Source organism: Myotis nattereri (genome assembly GCF_964212035.1).
Source record: "Myotis nattereri genome assembly, chromosome: 7".
NCBI classification, from domain to species: domain Eukaryota; kingdom Metazoa; phylum Chordata; class Mammalia; order Chiroptera; family Vespertilionidae; genus Myotis; species Myotis nattereri.
In genome coordinates, this window is record NC_138082.1 from 47,370,662 (window position 1) to 47,390,686 (window position 20,025).

General features: G+C 39.4%; 1 protein-coding gene across 1 annotated transcript in view; it reads right to left on the minus strand.

The window, feature by feature from the left end:
• Positions 1-20,025, minus strand: part of UBR3 (ubiquitin protein ligase E3 component n-recognin 3) — a gene marked incomplete at its 5' end in the record, with an annotated part of 186,279 nt that overhangs the window by 149,415 nt on the left and 16,839 nt on the right.

A 20,025-nucleotide genomic window follows, 5' to 3' on the forward strand; every position in this document is an offset into this window, starting at 1 on the left:
AATACAAAAAGAAAATCTCATTACAGAATTTATATTTTTAACTGAAATTTATTAGTTTCAAGTACTATTTTATTACTTATATCCTTTATAAACCACTAATTATAAATTAATCATTTCCCAAGAATTTGCATTCCTTAACTATTTCTAACTTTTTGCATTAATGAATAAGCGATATAAAAGTTGAAGGTTATTTTTAAAGTTTACACACTTGAGTATATACATTTCAATTTTTTATACTTATTTTAAAGCATGATTGGTATACTTGAGCAATAATGAAGAAAACTTCATTCACAATCCAATAATCACAATTAAGGTATTTTGTGACTAAACACAAAATAACCACACTAAACATATAAAATGCCTAGAAATAATCTTAAGAAGGGTGTAGAAACTATCTTAGTTGAAAAATATAAAAGATCTGAATAGAGAAAACTATATAACCAAATGGGAAATCCAATTTTTTTAAAGTCTGTTCCACCAAACTTAATACCATTAAATTTAAATCCCAATGGGACTAATTATAAACTAATTGTAAAATTCAAATGGAAGAACATATGTGTGAAAAAAAAATCAGTAAAAATGAAAAAAAATTAATGATAGTGAGCTAGACCTTAAAAAGACAGAACAAAGCTATTATAATTAAAAATCTGTGGTAATGTTATCACATCAATGGACCACAATGGAGTCTAGAAGCAGGCTATGTAAATTTGCAAATTTAACATAATAAATGTGGCATCTCAATTCAATGGGGAGAAGACAAAGTGCTTAGGGACAACTAGTTATTTAAATGCAGAATGTAAATTTGATTTTTCTTATACCATAAGCAAAATATATTCCAAACAGATCAAAATCAAATGTGAAAAAAGTTACCAGGAAGAAAATAAACTATTCCCCTAAATAATCTCAAGGTCTTGAAACAAAACCCATAAAATATAACAATTAACTACATAAATCAAAAGCTTCTATGCAGAAGACAATTACAAACTGGAAAAAAATATTTACACTATGTAAAAAAGATTAATATATATGATCTATAACTCTCAAAAATGGATAAGAAAAAGAAAACAATTTAATAGAAAACTCAGAAAAGGTCATGAATGATTCAAAAAAGAAGTACTGAATAGCCAACAAACGTGAAAATGCTCAAGTTCCCTAATAATCAAAACAATTAATCAATCATCAAATCAGCAAATAAAACAATGAATAGCTTCTCTTTCTGCACTCATGTGACTAAAAAGAAAATTAGGATAATTCTGTACATGTTGCTTCATAAAATCCTTTATGTAAATAAAACAAGTATACTATTTCTTTTGTTTAAGAAAATAATCAAAGCAATGAATTTCATTAAAATAAAATATGAGTGCCCTCACTGGTTTGGATCAGTGGATATAGTGTCCCCCTAGCTCACGGACTGAAGGGTCCAGGTTCGATTCTGTACCTAGGTTTTAGCTTACTGGAGGCAATCATCTCTCTCTGTCTCTCTCCCTTCCTTCCACTCTCTCTTTAAAAAAAAAAAAATACTCTGATGAGGATTAACAAAAATTAAAAATAAATAAGAATGACCATTTAAAAAAAATAAATACTAAAACATGAGTAACTAGAAAATGTACATTTTGTGATGCCTACTGAAATATTTGACCCATGCTATGAAGCCACTAGGCAGTGGTTCTCAACCTGTGGGTCACACCATCAGAAAATACATATAGCATATCAGATATTTACATTATGATTCATAACAGTAGCAAAATTACAGTTATGAAGTAGCAACAAAAATAATTTTATGGTTGGGGATTACCACAACATGAGGAACTGTATTAAAGGGTTGCGGCATTAGGAAGGTTGAGAACCACTGCCGGACTTGAGGAAGGCTTGAGGGGAAATTTTTCACTTAGAGATCAGACTGCTAAATCCTTACCAATCTGTATGATCAGAAGTGAAAAAAATTAGGCTCTGTGATGTTTGTAAAACACACAGCACTGATTTCAAGCACCATTTATGAAGTGTTCTTACCAAACAAGATGCATTTGAATGACATCACAACTCTAGAACTAACCGCCATTTATAAAGAAACAAAGGAGATAAAGGAACAAGTTAAATGACACCACAAAAAAGCAAACAGACAAATCATGAATGTAGAACATTATACAGGGCTTTACTAGGGGCGATGGGCCCATATTCAGCGTGCAGTTGATGTTTTATTCATTTGTACATTTGAAGCCTGTATGGTTTTATGAACCAATGTCACCACAATAAATTCAAAAATAAATAAATAAATCCTATATAATAAAAGCCTAATTTTATTATAAGTGTTGGGTTGCCTGGTCGTCCATTCAACCAATCAAGGCATAATATGCTAATGATATGCTAAGGCCGCTCAGCCACTCGCTATGATGTGCACTGACCACCAGGAGGCAGAGAGTTAACCAGTGGATCAGTCACTATGATGTGCACTGACCACCAGGGAGCAGATGCTCCAACCAGTAGGTTAGCTTGCTGCTGTGGTCCAGCCAATCAGGATTGCACAAGACAGGCCGGACACGCCCTGGAGCCCTCCCGCAGTCCCTCTCCAGCCCCGATCGTGCACCGGTGGGGTCCCTCAGCCTGGCCTGCGCCCTCTCACAATCCGGGACCCCTCAGGGGATGTCAGAGAGCCAGTTTCAGCTTGACAGTAGAACCGGTCCCTATAACATGCACTGGCCACCAGCAGGCAGACACTCAATGCAGGAGCCGCCCCTGGTGGTCAGTGTGCTCCCACAGGGGGAGCGCAGCTCAACCAGAAGAGGGGCTCATGGCTGGCGAGCTGTAGTGGCGGGAGCCGCTCCCGTCCCCACAGCAGCGCTAAGGATGTCCAACTGATGGCTTAGGCCCGCTCCTCATGGGAAAACAAGGACCTCTCGCCAGGGTAACCTTTCCTCCCCTAGTATATGCATGGTCATGAAGTTTAGACCCCCGACCTTTCATATCACTGGTCTTGCAGTTTTGACCCTCCCTGTGACCTTTCCTCCTCTGGCCTTTGCTAGTTGTACAAGTGAAACCCCCTGAGCGGGGGGATGAACAAGAGGATCAGAGAATAGCTCTTAAGCATTAAGCCCCAGGACAATGAGGTTCTGACCCAAATCAAACACATCTGGGTCTCAGCTGTGTTTCAGCTCCAGGACGAGAAAAGCATCAAAACCTGACAAGCAATGTCAAGGCTGACATCAGGACCAGCAGCATTGACTATGACCTCCCTGACCTGATGCCAACCGATCAAGAGAGACCACAACACTGAAAGGACACACTTGGAAAGCTGATGAATATTCTATTGGGATCCTCCCCTGAGACCTTCAGATAAAAATCCTCAAGAAGGAGGACTCAACGCAGCTCTCTCTATGGAGAACTCCCATGCCTTTCCCCACCTCCTTCTTCAATCCCCTTCCTCCAGGAGAGGTTTTCTTGCCTCTCTCCTGCGCTCCAAGGGCCCCTCTTTTGCCTCTGTAACTTGTTTCCTGAGCCCATTTCTTCTACATCTGCGGCTTGCTAAATAAACTTTCTCTTATAGTTTTTGAGTCTAGACTCTTAATTCTTTCTTAGCCAGAACTCAAGTACCCAAGGTTGTTGAACCAGGTCCAGTCTGACTCCACCGGTCTAACACCTAGTGCCATTTTGCCCCACCAACAGATCCATAAAAGACTTTGCATTTGTTTAAAAGAATGAGATAGATCGATAAAGATAAAAATAGAATCATGACTAAGATAAAGTGAGAAAAGAAATGCACAGCAGTATAAATAATCTCTTTTATATATTAAATTTTACAGAAAGAATAGGCAAGAAAATGTTGACATGTGTAAGAAGAAAAATATTTAGAAAATGTATACCAAATTTGGTGTAAATTACCTGGGAGTGATATGGCATACTTTTATTTTCTACATTAATTCTACCTGTAATTTTGAATTTTGTATAACGAACATATCTAGAGAGAACCAAGATGGCGGCATAGGTAAACACCTGTACTTGCTGACTCCCACAGCTATATCAAAATTACAACTAAAATACATAACAACTATCATCCAGAACCACAGGAAAGCTGGCTGAGTGGAAGTCTAGTAGAAAGGTAAAGAAGAAAGTGCACTGAGACTGATAGGAGGTGTGGAGGCACAGAACAGGTTGGCACCCAGGTGCGCCACTTTTTTAATCGGAAGGGAGATTCAAGCTCCCGCTTGCTCTGAGCTCCAGTGCCAGGCGAGACTCGGGGGGACCCAGACACATACAGGGAGAAACTGGACTTTCTGGCATCAAGGCAAGAACTTGGGGGTGTCTTTCTTCCAGACAGAGGTGCTCCCAAGGTTCATTGTTCCTCTGCTGGAACCTCCCAGGTGCAGGGCTGACTGGCAGCCACTGCTGTTTGCTCTGCCCTGGAGGTTCCCTGAGTCCCCACCCTACCCAATTTATAACCCCACTCAAGCTGTGCACAGCGGCTTTTGCATATGAATGTCCTGTCCTTTCTCAGCCTAAAACCTGTGAAACAGCTGTAGCTGTGTCAGGAAGCCCCAAAGCTATCAAAAGAAGGCCCAAGACTGCACCAGCACCAGCACCAGCCTGTCTTGCTTCATAGCTGGGCCTCGTCTGGGCACTTCCAAACCCGATACAAAGAGGAGGAATCTGCAGATCTCTCTATAGCTCCTGCTGGGTGGCCCCAGGCAGTGGCTGACTTTAGACCTCCTTGGAGATCCAAGAGCCAGTGTACCAGTGTCAGTGCGAGACCATACCAGATTACAACTCTTCACATCCATAAGTGACACACTCAAGGAGCAGATTCAGTGAGCACCAAAGCCCCACTGAAGCAAGTCTTGCCCCAGAAGTGTGTCTCCTGCACAGCAGCTCTTCCACTGTAGACACAGCTGGTCCTCACAACCAATTGGCCTAGAGTCAATTCCTCCCAATGACACCAACAGCAATCAAGGCTCAACTACAACAAGACTGTGCACACAGTCCACAAAGGGGTGCACCAAGAATGTCCACCTCAGGTGATTGGGGGGGCTGAGGCACTGGGCCCTATAGGACACCTACGACACAAGGCCACTCTATCAACTCAAGGAGACTTAGCAGCTACCCAATACATAGAAACAAACACAGGGAAGCAGCCAAAATGTGGAGACAAAGTAACATGTCACAAATGAAAAAAATGGAAGAAAGCAAAACACTGGATACAGAGTTCAAAACCACAGTTACAAGGTTACTCAAGAATTTTCTAGAAAGCTCCAAGGAACTTAGTGAGACCTTCAAGGATCTCAGTGAGAATGCCAAAAAATGGAAAAGGACCACTCAGAAATTAAGTATACACTGACTGAAATAAAGAATAATATACAGAGATTTGCCCTGACCAGTTTGGCTCGGTGGATAGAGCATCGGCCTGCGGACTGAAGGGTCCCAGGTTTGACTCCAGTCAAGGGCATGTACCTTGGTTGCAGGCATATCCCCAGTGGGGGGCGTGCAGGAGGCAGCTGATCGATGTTTCTCTCTCATCGATGTTTCCAACTCTTTATCCCTCTCCCTTCCTCTCTGTAAAAAATCAATAAAATATATTTTAAAAAAAGAATAATATACATAGATTCAACAGTAGACTAGAGGATCCCACGAATCAAGTCAAAGATTTGAAATACAAGGAAGCAAAAAACACCCAACCAGAAGAGCAAAAAGAAAAAAGAATCCAAAAATATGAAGACAGTGTAAGGAACCTCTGGGACAACTTCAAGCATACCAACATCCGAATTATGGGGGTGCCAGAAGAAGAGAGAGAGCAAGATATTGAAAACCTATTTGAAGAAATAATGACAGAAAACTTCCCCTACCTGATGAAAGAAATAGACTTACAAGTCCAGGAAGCGCAGAGAACCCAAAACAAGAGGAATCCAAAGAGGACCACACCAAGACACATCATAATTAAAATGCCAAGGGCAAAAGGCAAAGAGAGAATCTTAAAAGCAGCAAGGGAAAAACAGTCAGTTACCTACAAGCGGGTACCCATATGATTGTCAGCTGCTTTCTCAACAGAAACTATGCAGGCCACCAGAAGGGAATGGCAAGAAATATTCAAAGTGATGAATGCCAAGAACCTACAACCAAGATTACTTTATCCAGCAAAGCTATCATTTAGAACTGAAGGTCAGATAAAGAGCTTCACAGACAAGAAAAAGCTAAAGGAGTTCATCACAACCAAACCCATATTATATGAAATGCTGCAGGGTATCCTTTAAGAAGAGGAAGAAGAAGAAAAAGGTAAAGATAAAAAGTCATGAACAACAAAGTGACAACAAATACATATCTATCAACAACTGAATCTAAAAATCGAATAAAAAATGTGATGAACAGAATAAACTGGTGAATCAGGGGCATGGAAATGGAGCAGGCTAACAATTCTCAGGGGGGTGGGGGAGTGTGGGGAGTGTATGGGAAGAGGTTGGACAAAGATCTTATATGCATGTATGCAGTACCTATGGATGCGGACAGTGGGGTGGTGAGGGCCTAGTGTGGGGTGGGAACCGAGTGAAGGGGAGCTATGGGGGCAAAAAAGAGGGACATCTGTAATAATCTGAATAAAGATTTTTTTAAAAAACGTATCTATAACTTTGTGATCAAAAGGAAAAATTTTGTACCAAGAACAAGTAAATGATTAAGTATACTTAGCCATTTGGTTTCAGTTCCAGAATTTAAAGCATTAATTCTTAACCTCTTTTGGTTCATGGACCCCTTTGAGAATTTAATGTAAGTCATAGCTCTTTCTTAAGAAATATATACACACATACAAAAATAAACCATTCAGAGGATTCACACCTGCTGAAGTCTATCTACCTTTAAGGCAGAGCTTCTAATTGTTAGGTCCAGTAAATTAAAGAGAAGAGAGATATATTTCTTCAGTCCTCAAGGCAGACAGAAGGGCAGGGTCTGAGTAGCCTCCTCAGTTGCCTCAGTGTCCCATCCAAATATCATTTCCACATCTACCATATTATGAAAAAGGTTAGTAACTATTATCCCTTAAGGTCCAAACCTTTATTTAAAAGGAAATATGAATTTAAGAACCTCTTTCAGCTGGACATACAAAATCTAAGTAAAATTAAGAAAACTTTTCAAATGATACCATTTTTAATTTAAGAGCCTTTAAAAGATAAAAAAGAACCTGGCCTCTGTGACAGCTTAGAGAACCAATGGTTACCTAAGATAATTTAATTAAAGCACCTATAAACATAAGTGTAAAGGAGAGAAAACAGATGAAAGGAAAGTCAGAATAGAAGAATGAGAAAACACACTGGGTCAAAAGACTGAAGGATGCAATGTAAGGCTCGACAGCTAAAAAGAAAGAAGAGAGAGAAGATTAAATAAAGGAGGGCACAGAAAGCTCTCTTAGATACTCAGTGCAGGAAAGAAATCAATTCAAAAGAGCTACTGGGCAGAGAGTAAAGAACAATTTGAATAGAGTGTCAAGTGGCTTCAAGGCGTAAAATTTCAACCTGGAACTAAGCCCAAAGGACAGCAATAATGGTCTAAGCAACCTTTAGACCAGCATTACAGGAGTGTATCAGATGGCTGTGGACTTAACAAATTAATAGCCAAAAGACTAAAGAACCAAGCTCTGTGAGCCAATTTAAATGATGTAAGACTGTCCAACATGGATGGAACATACTATAAGATCCACAAACAGAATTGGACTTTGTATTTCAGGCTTAGCAGAGTATGGGAACTAAGACATTTTACACAGCAAGTATTCCATAAAGGCTTGATGAAACAAAGATTTAATGTAATAGAACACCAAAAATTATTTCAAGGGTGTCCAATTAAATAACAAGGAACCCGTTTAATAATCCCAGGTTTCAAATATGCTTTGAAGAACCTCTATTACACCTGGCACTTAGACCCTAGGAGCACAGGGGCCTTGCTCTCATGGAACTAATTTTCTATTGGGTGGGGAGGGGAGTAGAGGAGAGAGAAACAAAAAATTAAATATGAATAATAAGCTCTATGAACATTTATAATGATTTATAGAGTGCATCCATTAGGCTCCTTTAAATCAGATCTGTGAGGGAAGGCTTTTCTACAGAGGTGATATATGCAGGCTACAGGCCAAATGACATGAAGGAGCTAGGCTAGGTATACAAAAAGCTTTGTAGAGCATACTGTCAAGAGGCCTGACAAATGCAAGTATATATAATCAGGTACTAGTGATCTCTCCCCCAATGAACAGGAGAAGAGCTTTCTAGACAACTAGAATGGCTCCAAAGAAAAAATGAGGCAGGAAGTAATGTGTTCATATTAGCAGTTCACAGGTCACAGATACTTTTTTCAAGGAACCCAATGGATTTTAATGATTAAGAAGGTTAAATATTCCTTAGTGAAGTAGGATGTTATGACAATAATGGAATGGCCCAATGAAATGATATAAAGAGATGATAAATGACCTTATCAAATTTTATTTTATTTCAAGCTCCCCCCCCCCGCCCCCCATTGATTTCTAGAGAGAGTGGAAGAGAGGCGGGGGGGGGGGGGAGAAACATGGACATGAGAGACACATCAATTGGTTGTCTCCCACATGCGCCCCCACCAGGCCCGGGGAACCTGCAATGAAGGTACATGTCCAGGAACCCTTCGGTCCTTGGGCTAATGCTCTAACCACTGAGCAACCGGCCAGGGCTTACTTCAAGCTTTTAAAACGTTTCATTGAAGAACAACTGTTAGAAAATTGCAGCTTAGTAAAATATCACAAACCAAACTTAATGACTAAAAGCAGAATTCTTGGACTCTAAGGAAGAGAAAGAGGAAATAGGATAGGAGAGGAGCAAAGGGACAGAGAATTCTGAAGTCTGCAAATTACTGAGTCTTTAAAGGGAATACGAGTACAAGGAGAGGCCAACTCAAATAACCAATATGCTTCAAAAATTAGACAAGTATCTGAGAGAAGCTCCCCTAAAAATTAGCCTTTGGTGTGCACATCCCCTTCCCAACTTAGCACATATTACACATATATACACTACTTTGCATATAATTTAAAATAATAACAGAGATCCCTAGAGAGTTGCCCCAAACTAAAAAATCCTAAAAATAATCTGTTCTCTTAATTTTATAAAAGGGACAATCTTAGAAACACTAAATGACAAACCTATCTGATAAAATTGTTTTAAAACTCCTGAAATAGTTTATGGACACAGACAATAGTGTGGTAAAGACCCAGGGCAGGACTGGGTGGCTGGGGGCAAAGGGGAGGAAATGGGGAACATCTGTAATACTGTCAACAATAAAAAAAAAAAAAAAAAGAAAAAGAAAAAGAAAGGATAATAATAAACTCCTGAAAATCACAAAAGATATACCATAAAAATATACATTATTAACCTAAACTAATCTATAAATTTAATATGAACCTCAGTAAAAATGCCAATAAGGAATAAACAAGTTGGTTGTAAAGTTTGTATGGAAGTTTTTTTGCTAAGAAAATTCTGAAAAATAAGTTATGAAGTTGAAGTAGCTTTACCAGATATTAAAACTTACTATAAAATTTAAATAATCGCCCTAAACGGTTTGGCTCAGTGGATAGAGCGTCAGCCTGTGGATTGAAGGGTCCCAGGTTTGATTCCAGTCAAGGTCATGTACCTTGGTTGTGGGCACATCCCCAGTAAGGGGGTGTGCAGGAGGCAGCTGATCGATGTTTCTAACTCTCTATCCCTCTCCCTTCCTCTCTGTAAGAAATCAATAAAATACTTTTTTTTAATTTAAATAATCAAAACAGTGTATCCAGCCTTTAGGGAGCTTACATTCTAGAGGTTAGATGTACACATCTATGATAATAAAAGCATAATATGCTAATTAGACCAGATGTCCTTCCAGACGACCTTCTGGAGGAAGCTGTGGCGGCGGGGGCTGAGGCAGAGGCGGCCACAGAAGCCAGCCAAGGCAAAGGCAGCCACCACAGCAGCAGGGAGGGGCCAAGCCCCTTGCACAAATTTCATGCATCAGGCCTCTAGTTAATGATAAATACAATTAAATAAACTATAGAATAAAGAAAGGAGTCAAGTCATAAATTCAGTTCCAAATTTGACAATATGTAGTCTTGTGTCTCCACAAAAAAGTCACCAAATGACCAAGAAAGACAGTGAGAGAGGAAGAAAGGAACAAAGGACCTAAAAAACAGTCAGAAAACAACAAAATGGCAATAGTAAATCCTTACCTATCAATAAATACTTTAAATATAAATGGATTAAATTCTCCAATCTAAAGATATAGAGCAGCTGAATGAATAAAAAAATAACAATAAGATCCAATGATATGCTGCCTACAAGAGATTCGCTTTAGCTTTATGAATGTGGATAGGCTGAAAGTTAAAGGATGGAAAAAAAGATTCCAAGCAATGTAACCAAAAGAGAGCAGGAGTGGCTATACTTATATCAGACATGATAGACTTTAATTCAAAAATGGTGACAAGAGACAAGGAAAGATATTACATTATGATAAAGGGGTCAATTCATCAAGAAGATACAACAATTTTAAATATTTATGCATTCAACATCAGAGCACCTAAATATATAAATAAAAATACTAACACAACTGGAAGGAGAAATAAACATTAATACAAAATCGTAGGGGACTACAATATACCACTCTCAACAATGATATCCAAAGAGGATATTAATAAGTTAACAGCAATTTGGAACAACACTACAGACCAAATGAACCTAACAGACCTTTACAGAACATCCAACAGAATATATATTAGTCTCAAGAATGAAACTGGACATTCTCAAATAAAGATCATATGTAAGGCCATAAAACAAGTCTTGAAAAGGTCAAGACGTCCTTTCCCCAGGCGCTGGTAAGGTGCTCAGTCCTTCCAAAGAAGCTAAGGCTGTGTTGGGGTGAGACCCTCACTTCATCCAGAAAGTAGCACACCACCCCTGGCAGCACTCGCCCACACCAGGGTCTTGGAACTCACCTGCATCTACTCAGCCCTTATCCAGCAGTGACAGTGATGGATGGTAAGATCAATGCTCTCATTAAAGCAACTGGTGTAAATGTTGAACCTTTCTGGGCAGGCTTGTCTGCAAAGGCTCTGACCAGTGTCAACATTGGGAGTCTCATCTGCAATGTGGGGCCTGGTGGACCTGCCCCAGCAACTAGTGCTGTACCAGCAGAAGATCCTGCCCCCTCCACCACTGCTGCCTCAGTTGAGGAGAAGAAAGTGGAAGCAAAGAAAGAAGAATATGAGGAGTATGATGATGACATGTGTTTTGGTCTTTTTGACTAAACTTCTTTTGTAACACATTCAATAAAAAGCTGAACTCTGTTTAAAAAAAAAAGGTCAAGAAGATTGAAATTATATCAGACATCTTTTCTGAAACCATAGGTTATTAAACTATAAATCAATAAAAAGAGGAAAACTGGAATACTCACAAATATGTGGAAATTAACACACTCCTAAACTAATGGGTCAAAGAAGAAATCAAAAGGAAAATGTAAAAATATCTTAAAGTAATACAAACCAAAGCCTATGGGATGAAGTAAAAGACATTCTAAAAGGAAAATTTGTATCATTCATAAAGGTCTACATTAAAAAATAAGAAAGATCTCAAATGAACACCCTAACTTGACACAGTAAGGAACTAGAAAAAGAAAAAAATAAGCCCAAATTACCAATAGGATGGAAAAAAGAATAGAGCAAAAATAAACAAAGAAACAGAAAAGATCAATAAAACTAGGAGTTGATTTTTTTAAAAAGACAAATCCTTAGCTAGACTAAATAAGAGGAAAAGCAAGATGATTCGATTGATAAAATTATAAATTAAAGAAGAAAAATTACAACTGATACCACAGAAATACAAAGGATCATTACAACTGATACCACAGAAATACAAAGGATCATAGGAGACTACTATGAACTATCATACTCCAACAAATTGGATAACCTCAAAGAAATGGGTAAATTCCTCAAAACAAACAATCTAATAAGAATGAATGGCCCTAGCCGGTTTGGCTCAGTGGATAGAGCGTCGGCCTGTGGACTCAGGGGTCCCAGGTTCGATTCCGGTCAAGGGCATGTACCTTGGTTGCGGGCACATCCCCGGAAGGGGGTGTGCAGGAGGCAGCTGATCAATGTTTCTCTCTCATCGATGTTTCTAACTCTCTATCCCTCTCCCCTTCCTCTCTGTAAAAAATCAATAAAATATATTTAAAAAAAAAAAAAGAATGAATGAATGAAAAAAATAAAAAACCTAAATAGACCAATAACAAGTAAGGAAAGTAAATCAGTAATCAAAAAATCTCAAACAAGAAAAAGCCAGGACCAGATAACTTCACTGATGAATTTCATAAAACACTTAAAGAAGAATTAACTCTAATCCTTCTCACACTCTTTCAAAATATTGAAAGAGGATGAAATACTGCTTATGTTGATACCAAAGCAATAAAAGGACACTAGAGGAAAAGAATATTAAAGGTCAACATCCCTGATGAATATTAATGCAAAAATTCTCAAAAACAAATGCTAACAAACCAAGTTAAACAACACATTAAAAGATCATGTAAGATTTATCCCTGGTTCAATATACAGAAACCTATCAATGTAACACACCAGATTAACAAAATGAAGGATAAAATTTATATGATAATCTTAACAGTTGCAGAAAAAGCATTTGGCAGAATTCAACATCCAATCATGGTTTAAAAAAAAAAAAATTATCAGCAACTGGGGACAGAGAGAATACACCTCAACATTTTAAAGGCCATATATGACAAGCCACAGCTAAAATCATACTTAATATTGCCAGAGCCGATTTGGCTCAGCGGATAGAGCGTTGGCCTGTGGACTGAAGGGTCCCCGTTGGCCTGTGGACTGAAGGGTCCCGGGTTCGATTCCGGTCAAGGGCATGTACCTGGGTTGCAGGCACTTCCCCAGTGGGGGATGTACAGGAGGCAGCTGATCGATGTTTCTCTCTCATCGATGTTTCTGGCTCTCTATCTCTCTCCCTTCCTCTCTGTAAAAAATCAATAAAATATATTTAAAAAAATAAAAATAAAAATAAAATAAAATCATACTTAATATTGAAAAACTGAAAGCTTCTCTTCTAAGATTAGAAAGAAGACCAGAGTGCCCTCTCTCCCCACATCTATTCAGCACAGCACTGGAAGTCCTTGTCAGAGTAGCTAGGGAAGAAAAAGAAATAAAAGGTATCCAAATTAGAAAGGAAAAAGTAAAACTGTCTCTGCTTATGAGATGACATTATATCAGAAAATTTAAAAACCATACCAAAAATCTGTTAGAATATTAAAAAATCAACATCAAAATTCAACTGCATTTTTATATACTAACTAGAGGCCCAGTGCATGGATTTGTGCATCAGTGGGGTCCCTCAGCCTGGCCTGCGTCCTCTCACAATCTGGGACTCCTCAGAGGATGTCAGACTGCCGGTTTTGGCCCAATCCCCACAGGCCAGGCAGAGGGACCCCACCGGCACATGAATCCATGCACCAGGCCTCTAGTATGCATGTAAGATCTTTGGTTAATCTCTTCTCACCCTCCCCTCCTTCCCTCTGAGATTCATCAGTCTGTTCCATGTTTCCATGCCTGTGCGTTGAGTGTCTGCACCCTGGTGCGCATCATAGCTACCAGTCAAATGGTCGAATGGTTGCTTAGGCTTTTATATATATAGATAATGAACTACCTGAAAAAGAAATTAAGAAAAAAAATTCAGAGAAGAGCTCTTGGGGAGAAGATGGCGGCGATATAGGCAGACGCGTCCCAGGTCCTGTCCAGGAGCAAATGGAGAGAGCAGTTGAAACTAATAGCATTCACTCCGAATTGGCGAAATTGCTCAGCTGGTGAGACGGTTTGCAGCCGGGAACAGCAGAACTCCCCTGGAAAGGTAAAAAACCCAGGGATTTGGGCAGGAAAGTTTGCCAGACCTCTGAACCCAGAGAGTCGGAGGGAGACCGCGCGGCAGCCGCGTCCCTTGGGACAGGCACAGCCCCTGACAGGGGGAAAGGAGAACCGCGGGATTCCTGGCGCCGCCGGGGGAATTGAGAGCTGGGTTCTGTGATCACGGAGGACTGAGCCTAAAGGGGGCAGCCTGAAGAGCTGACCAGACCATGCAGTCCCGGTAAGAGAAGAAGCTTACAGAAACCGAGCCTTTCCCGTTTCCGCGGCCGGCGTTTGTTTGTTTGTTTTCACTGAATCCTGTTCATGGGACATTTCGGATACAGACACTCACCTGTGCTGAAGAGAGGGAGAGTGTGCGGAGGAGTGGAATCTGGGGAGAGACTGAAGAGAGAAGGGGGGCCGGGAGAGGTGGCAGCGAATTGAGTGCTGAGACACCCCTGAGCCCAGGACTGGGGCAGCCATTCTCTCCAGAGAGTGAGACTCCTCCCCCCAGTCCCCAGGCAAGGAGCACAGCCACACCCAGATTCCACCCTGTAGGAGATCAAGGATTAAAATAATCTGATCAATCCCTGGGAGTTAACAGGGTCTGGCCTATAGAGGGATTTTCAATCCCAGCAACAACACAGCGCCGGTAACTAACTATTACGCAGCCAGCTCTGGGCAGTGAACTTCCACTGGACAGAGAGGCCCTATAGCCTCAGAGGCCAACCCCAGAACACTGCCACCCAGAGGCTGACCCACAAACTGACTCTTTGCTAAACACAAAATAAGGCAGTCTGGGAAAGAAATGCGGCCTGCTTTAAAATAAGGACTGTGGTTTACAACACAGAGGAACAGTGTATCGCAGGGGAACTCAACACTCTCCTGAATACCTGGCAGGTCTAAGGAGAGCCACACTGAAGAATAGAAGAACCGAGGGACCTTCACTACTGCAAGTCTTTTTTTTTTTTTTTTTTTTCTTTTTTCACCTTTTAACTAAGAAACCAATTTTTTTTCTTCTTCTTTTTTCTTTTCTTTCTTTTTTTTTTTTCTTCTATTCCATCACCTCATTTTACCCTTTTAACTACTACCCTCTTATTTTTAACCAGTATTATTACTGCTACCATTTTACCATTTTTTAAAGTGTCATTTTACTTTCTCTTTATTTTATTTTGGGATTAGTGTTCTCCATTCTATTTTCATCGTTATATTATTGGTTGTTTCTAGTTTGCATTCATCTCCAGGGAGCTGTTGCTGGAATCTGTTGGGATTAATGGCGGTTCTATAGGAGTATTCTCCTCATATTAAAAGTCTCTTCCCCTCTTCCACTTCATTCTCTCTTTTCGCTCTTTTATTTTCTTTTTTTTTTTCTTTTTTCTCCTTTTTTTTTTCTTTCTTTTTTCTTGTCTTTTCTTTTCTTGCTTTTTTCCCCCCTCCTTTTTCCCAATTTCATTTTTGCACTCTTTTTTTTTTTTTTGGTCCCTACTTTTCTTTTCTTTTTTCTCTTTTATCTTTTTCCCTTCCATCCTCCTTATCCCCTAATTCTCTTAATTCGGGTGGTCACCTTTATTTGGGGTTATTAATATCGTGAATATATTTGTGTATACTGCTGGATACGTGGTGCCTTGTTGTGTTGTATTTTGTGCCTTTAAATCAACGCAGCAGATCGAAGCTACAGCAACCTCCAGAGCACCACACCCTCTGCTGAGGAACAGCAGCTGTATGTGAAGCCTCGCCCCACCAGCCAGAAGAGCCACCTCAGCTGTGAACAGCACACACCAGAGGAGCTGCTGCCAACTGAAGAGCAGCTGCTACCGCAACCACCCGAAGAGCAACCACAGACCAAGGAGTCACTGCCACCAAGGGAGCAACCACTGAACGACTCAACGTCTAGATATGTCAGTGAGATCAAACATGGGTAGACAAAGAAACCCCCAAAGGAAAGAGAAGGAGGGCTCTCCAGAAAAGCAGCTAAGTAATACAAAGGCATGCAACATGACAGACAAAGAATTCAGAATAAGGGTCCTAGAGTGCATAAACCGGATGGAGGAAAAAATCGACATCCTCTGCAAGAAGCAAGAAGAAACAGATGAAAAAATCGATAACATATGGAAGAAGCTAGAAGAAACAGATGAAAAAATCAACAACTTAAGTAAGACCCAAGAAGAAATGAAGAGTGATATAGCTGCAATGAAAAACTCCATTGAAAGTATCAACAGTAGACTAGGAGAAGCGGAGGACCGAATTAGTGAATTAGAAGACAAGGAAGCAAAACACAGCCAAAATGTACTGCAATTGGAGAAAAAAATTAAAACACAGGAGGAGAGCCTAAGGGAGCTTTGGGACAACATGAAACGAAACAACATACGAATAATAGGGGTACCAGAACAACAGAAGGATGAACAAGGATTAGAAAACCTATTCGAAGAAATAATATCAGAAAACTTCCCTGAGGTGGGGAAGAAAAAAGTCACACAAGCCCAGAGAGTCCCAAACAAGGTGAACCCGAAAAGACCCACACCAAGACACATCATAATTACCATGGCAAATGTTCAGGACAAAGAGAGAATCTTACAGGCTGCAAGAGAGAGACGGAAAGTTACATACAAGGGATCGCCCATTAGATTGTCAAATGATTTCTCAACAGAAACACATCAGGCCAGAAAAGAATGGACAGAAATTTACAAAGTGATGCAAAGCAAAGGACTGAATCCAAGAATACTCTATCCAGCAAGGCTATCATTCAAACTTGAAGGGGAAATAAGAAGCTTCACAGACAAAAAAAGGCTAAGGGAGTTTATCACCACCAAGCCAGGAATGCAAGGAATGCTAAAGGGACTGGTATAAAAATAATAAAAAGCTCAGAAAGAAAACAGCCACACACACAAAAACAGAAATGGCTACAAACAAGTACCTTTCAATAATAACTTTAAACGTAAACGGACTAAATGCTCCAAACAAAAGACATCGAGTGGCTGAATGGATAAAAACACATGACCCATACATCTGCTGTCTACAAGAAACCCACCTCATTAGAAGGGACTCACACAGACTGAAAGTGAAAGGATGGAAAAATATCTTTCAGGCAAATGGAAAGGAAAAGAAAGCTGGGGTAGCAATACTTATATCGGACAAAATAGACCTCAAAGTGAAGGCCATAACAAGAGATAAGGAAGGCCACTTCATAATACTAAAGGGATCAATTCAACAAGAAGATATAACCCTGGTAAACATATATGCACCCAATGCAGGAGCACCCAAATTCATAAAAAAACTCCTGGAAGATATCAAAGGAGAGATCAACAACAATACAATCATAGTAGGGGACTTTAATACACCACTGACAGCACTGGATAAGTCCTCTAGACAAACAATCAGCAAAGATACAGCAATCCTAAATGACTCACTAGATCAGATGGACTTAATAGACATCTTCAGAACACTTCACCCCAGTGCCACGGAATATACATTCTACTCAAGTGCTCATGACACATATTCAAAAATAGACCATATATTGGGTCACAAGCAAAGTATCCCCAAATTCAAGAAGATTGAAATCATAAAAAGCATCTTCTCAGACCACGATGGCATAATATTAGAAATAAACTACAATAAAAACAACCCAAAATACTCAAACACCTGGAAGCTGAATAGCATGCTATTAAATATTGATTGGATTACCAATGAAATCAAAGAAGAAATTCAAAACATCCTGGAAACTAATGACAATGAAAACACAACAATCCAAAACCTATGGGACACAATGAAAGCAGTCCTGAGAGGGAAGTTTATAGCTCTACAGGCCTATCTCAAAAAACAAGAAAAAATGGTAGTAAATCAGCTAACTCTACAACTCAAAGAATTAGAAAGAGAGCAACAAGAAAACCCCAGAGTGAGCAGAAGGAAGGAGATAATAAAGATTAAAGCAGAAATAAATGACATAGAGACCAAAAAAACAATACAGAAAATCAATGAAACCAAGAGCTGGTTCTTTGAAAGGATAAACAAGATTGACAAACCTCTAGCCAGACTCACCAAGAAGCAAAGAGAGAGGACCCAAATAAACAAAATCAGAAATGATAGAGGCGAAATAACAACAGACCCCACAGAAATACAAATGATTGTTAAAAAATACTATGGTCAGCTCTACTCCAACAAACTAGACAACCTGGAGGAAATGGACACATTCCTAGAAAAATACAACATTCCAAAACTCAATCAGGAAGAATCTAAAAATCTCAACAGGCCAATAACTATGGAAGAAATTGAAGCAGTCATCAAAAAGCTTCCATCAAACAAAAGCCCAGGACCAGACGGCTTCACAGGGGAGTTTTACCAAACATTCAAGGAAGAACTAAAACCTATCCTCCTCAGACTACTAAAAAAAATTCAAGAGGAAGGAACACTTCCAAGCTCATTCTATGAAGCCAGCATCACCCTAATACCAAAACCAGGTAAAGACAACACAATGAAAGAGAATTACAGGCCAATATCCCTCATGAACATAGATGCCAAAATCCTCAACAAAATCTTAGCAAATCGGATCCAGCAGTACATCAGAAAGATCATACACCATGACCAAGTAGGATTTATCCCAGGGATGCAAGGATGGTACAATATCCGCAAATCAATAAACGTGATACATCACATAAACAAATTGAAAGAAAAAAACCACATGGTCATATCAATTGATGCAGAAAAAGCATTTGACAAAATTCAACACCCATTTTTGATAAAAACTCTCAGCAAGGTGGGAGTAGATGGATCATACCTCAACATAATAAAAGCCATATATGACAGGCCCACAGCCAACATCATACTCAATGGACAAAAACTAACACCATTTCCCCTAAGAACAGGAACAAGACAGGGATGCCCCCTCTCACCACTCCTGTTCAACATAGTACTGGAAGTGTTAGCCATTGCAATTCGGCAAGAAGAAGAAATAAAAGGCATCCAAATTGGAAAAGAGGAAGTAAAACTGTCCTTATTTGCAGATGACATGATATTATACATACAAAACCCTAGAGACTCCATCAAAAAGCTACTAGACTTAATACATGAATTTGGCAATGTAGCAGGATACAAAATTAACCCCAAGAAATCTGAGGCATTTCTATACACCAATAGTGAACTTTCAGAAAGAGAGATTATAAAAACAATCCCGTTTACCATCGCACCAAAAAAATTAAGCTACCTAGGAATAAACTTAACTAAAGAGGTAAAAGACCTCTACTCAGAAAACTACAGGACGTTGAAAAAAGATATAGAGGAAGACATAAACAGATGGAAGAACATACCGTGTTCGTGGATTGGTAGAATCAACATCATTAAAATGTCCATACTACCCAAAGCAATCTATAAATTCAACGCACTTCCCATTAAAATACCAACGGCATACTTCAGAGATCTAGAACAAACTCTCCAAAAATTCATCTGGAATAAAAAAAGACCCCGAATAGCTGCAGCAATCCTGAAAAAGAACAAAGTAGGTGGGATCTCAATACCAGATATCATGTTGTATTACAAAGCCACTGTTCTCAAAACTGCCTGGTACTGGCACAAGAATAGGCATATAGATCAATGGAATAGAATAGAGAGCCCAGAAATTGGCCCGAACCAATATGCTCAATTAGTATTTGACAAAGGAGGCAAGAACATTCAATGGAGCCAAGATAGTCTCTTCAATAAATGGTGTTGGGAAAATTGGACAGATATATGCAAGAAAATGAAACTAGACCACCAACTTACACCATACACAAAAATAAACTCAAAATGGATAAAGGACTTAAATGTACGACAGGAAACCATAAAAATTCTAGAAGAATCCAAAGGCAACAAAATCTCAGACATATGCCGAAGCAATTTCTTCACTGATACAGCTCCTAGGGCACTTGAAACTAAAGAGAAAATGAACAAATGGGACTACATCAAAATAAAAAGCTTCTGCACAGCAAAAGAAACCATCAACAAAACAACGAGAAAACCCACTGTGTGGGAAAACATATTTGCCAATGTCATATCTGATAAGGGCCTAATCTCCAAAATTTATAGGGAACTCATACAACTTAACAAAAGGAAGATAAACAATCCAATCAAAAAATGGGCAAAGGACCTAAATAGACACCTTTCAAAAGAGGACATTCAGAAAG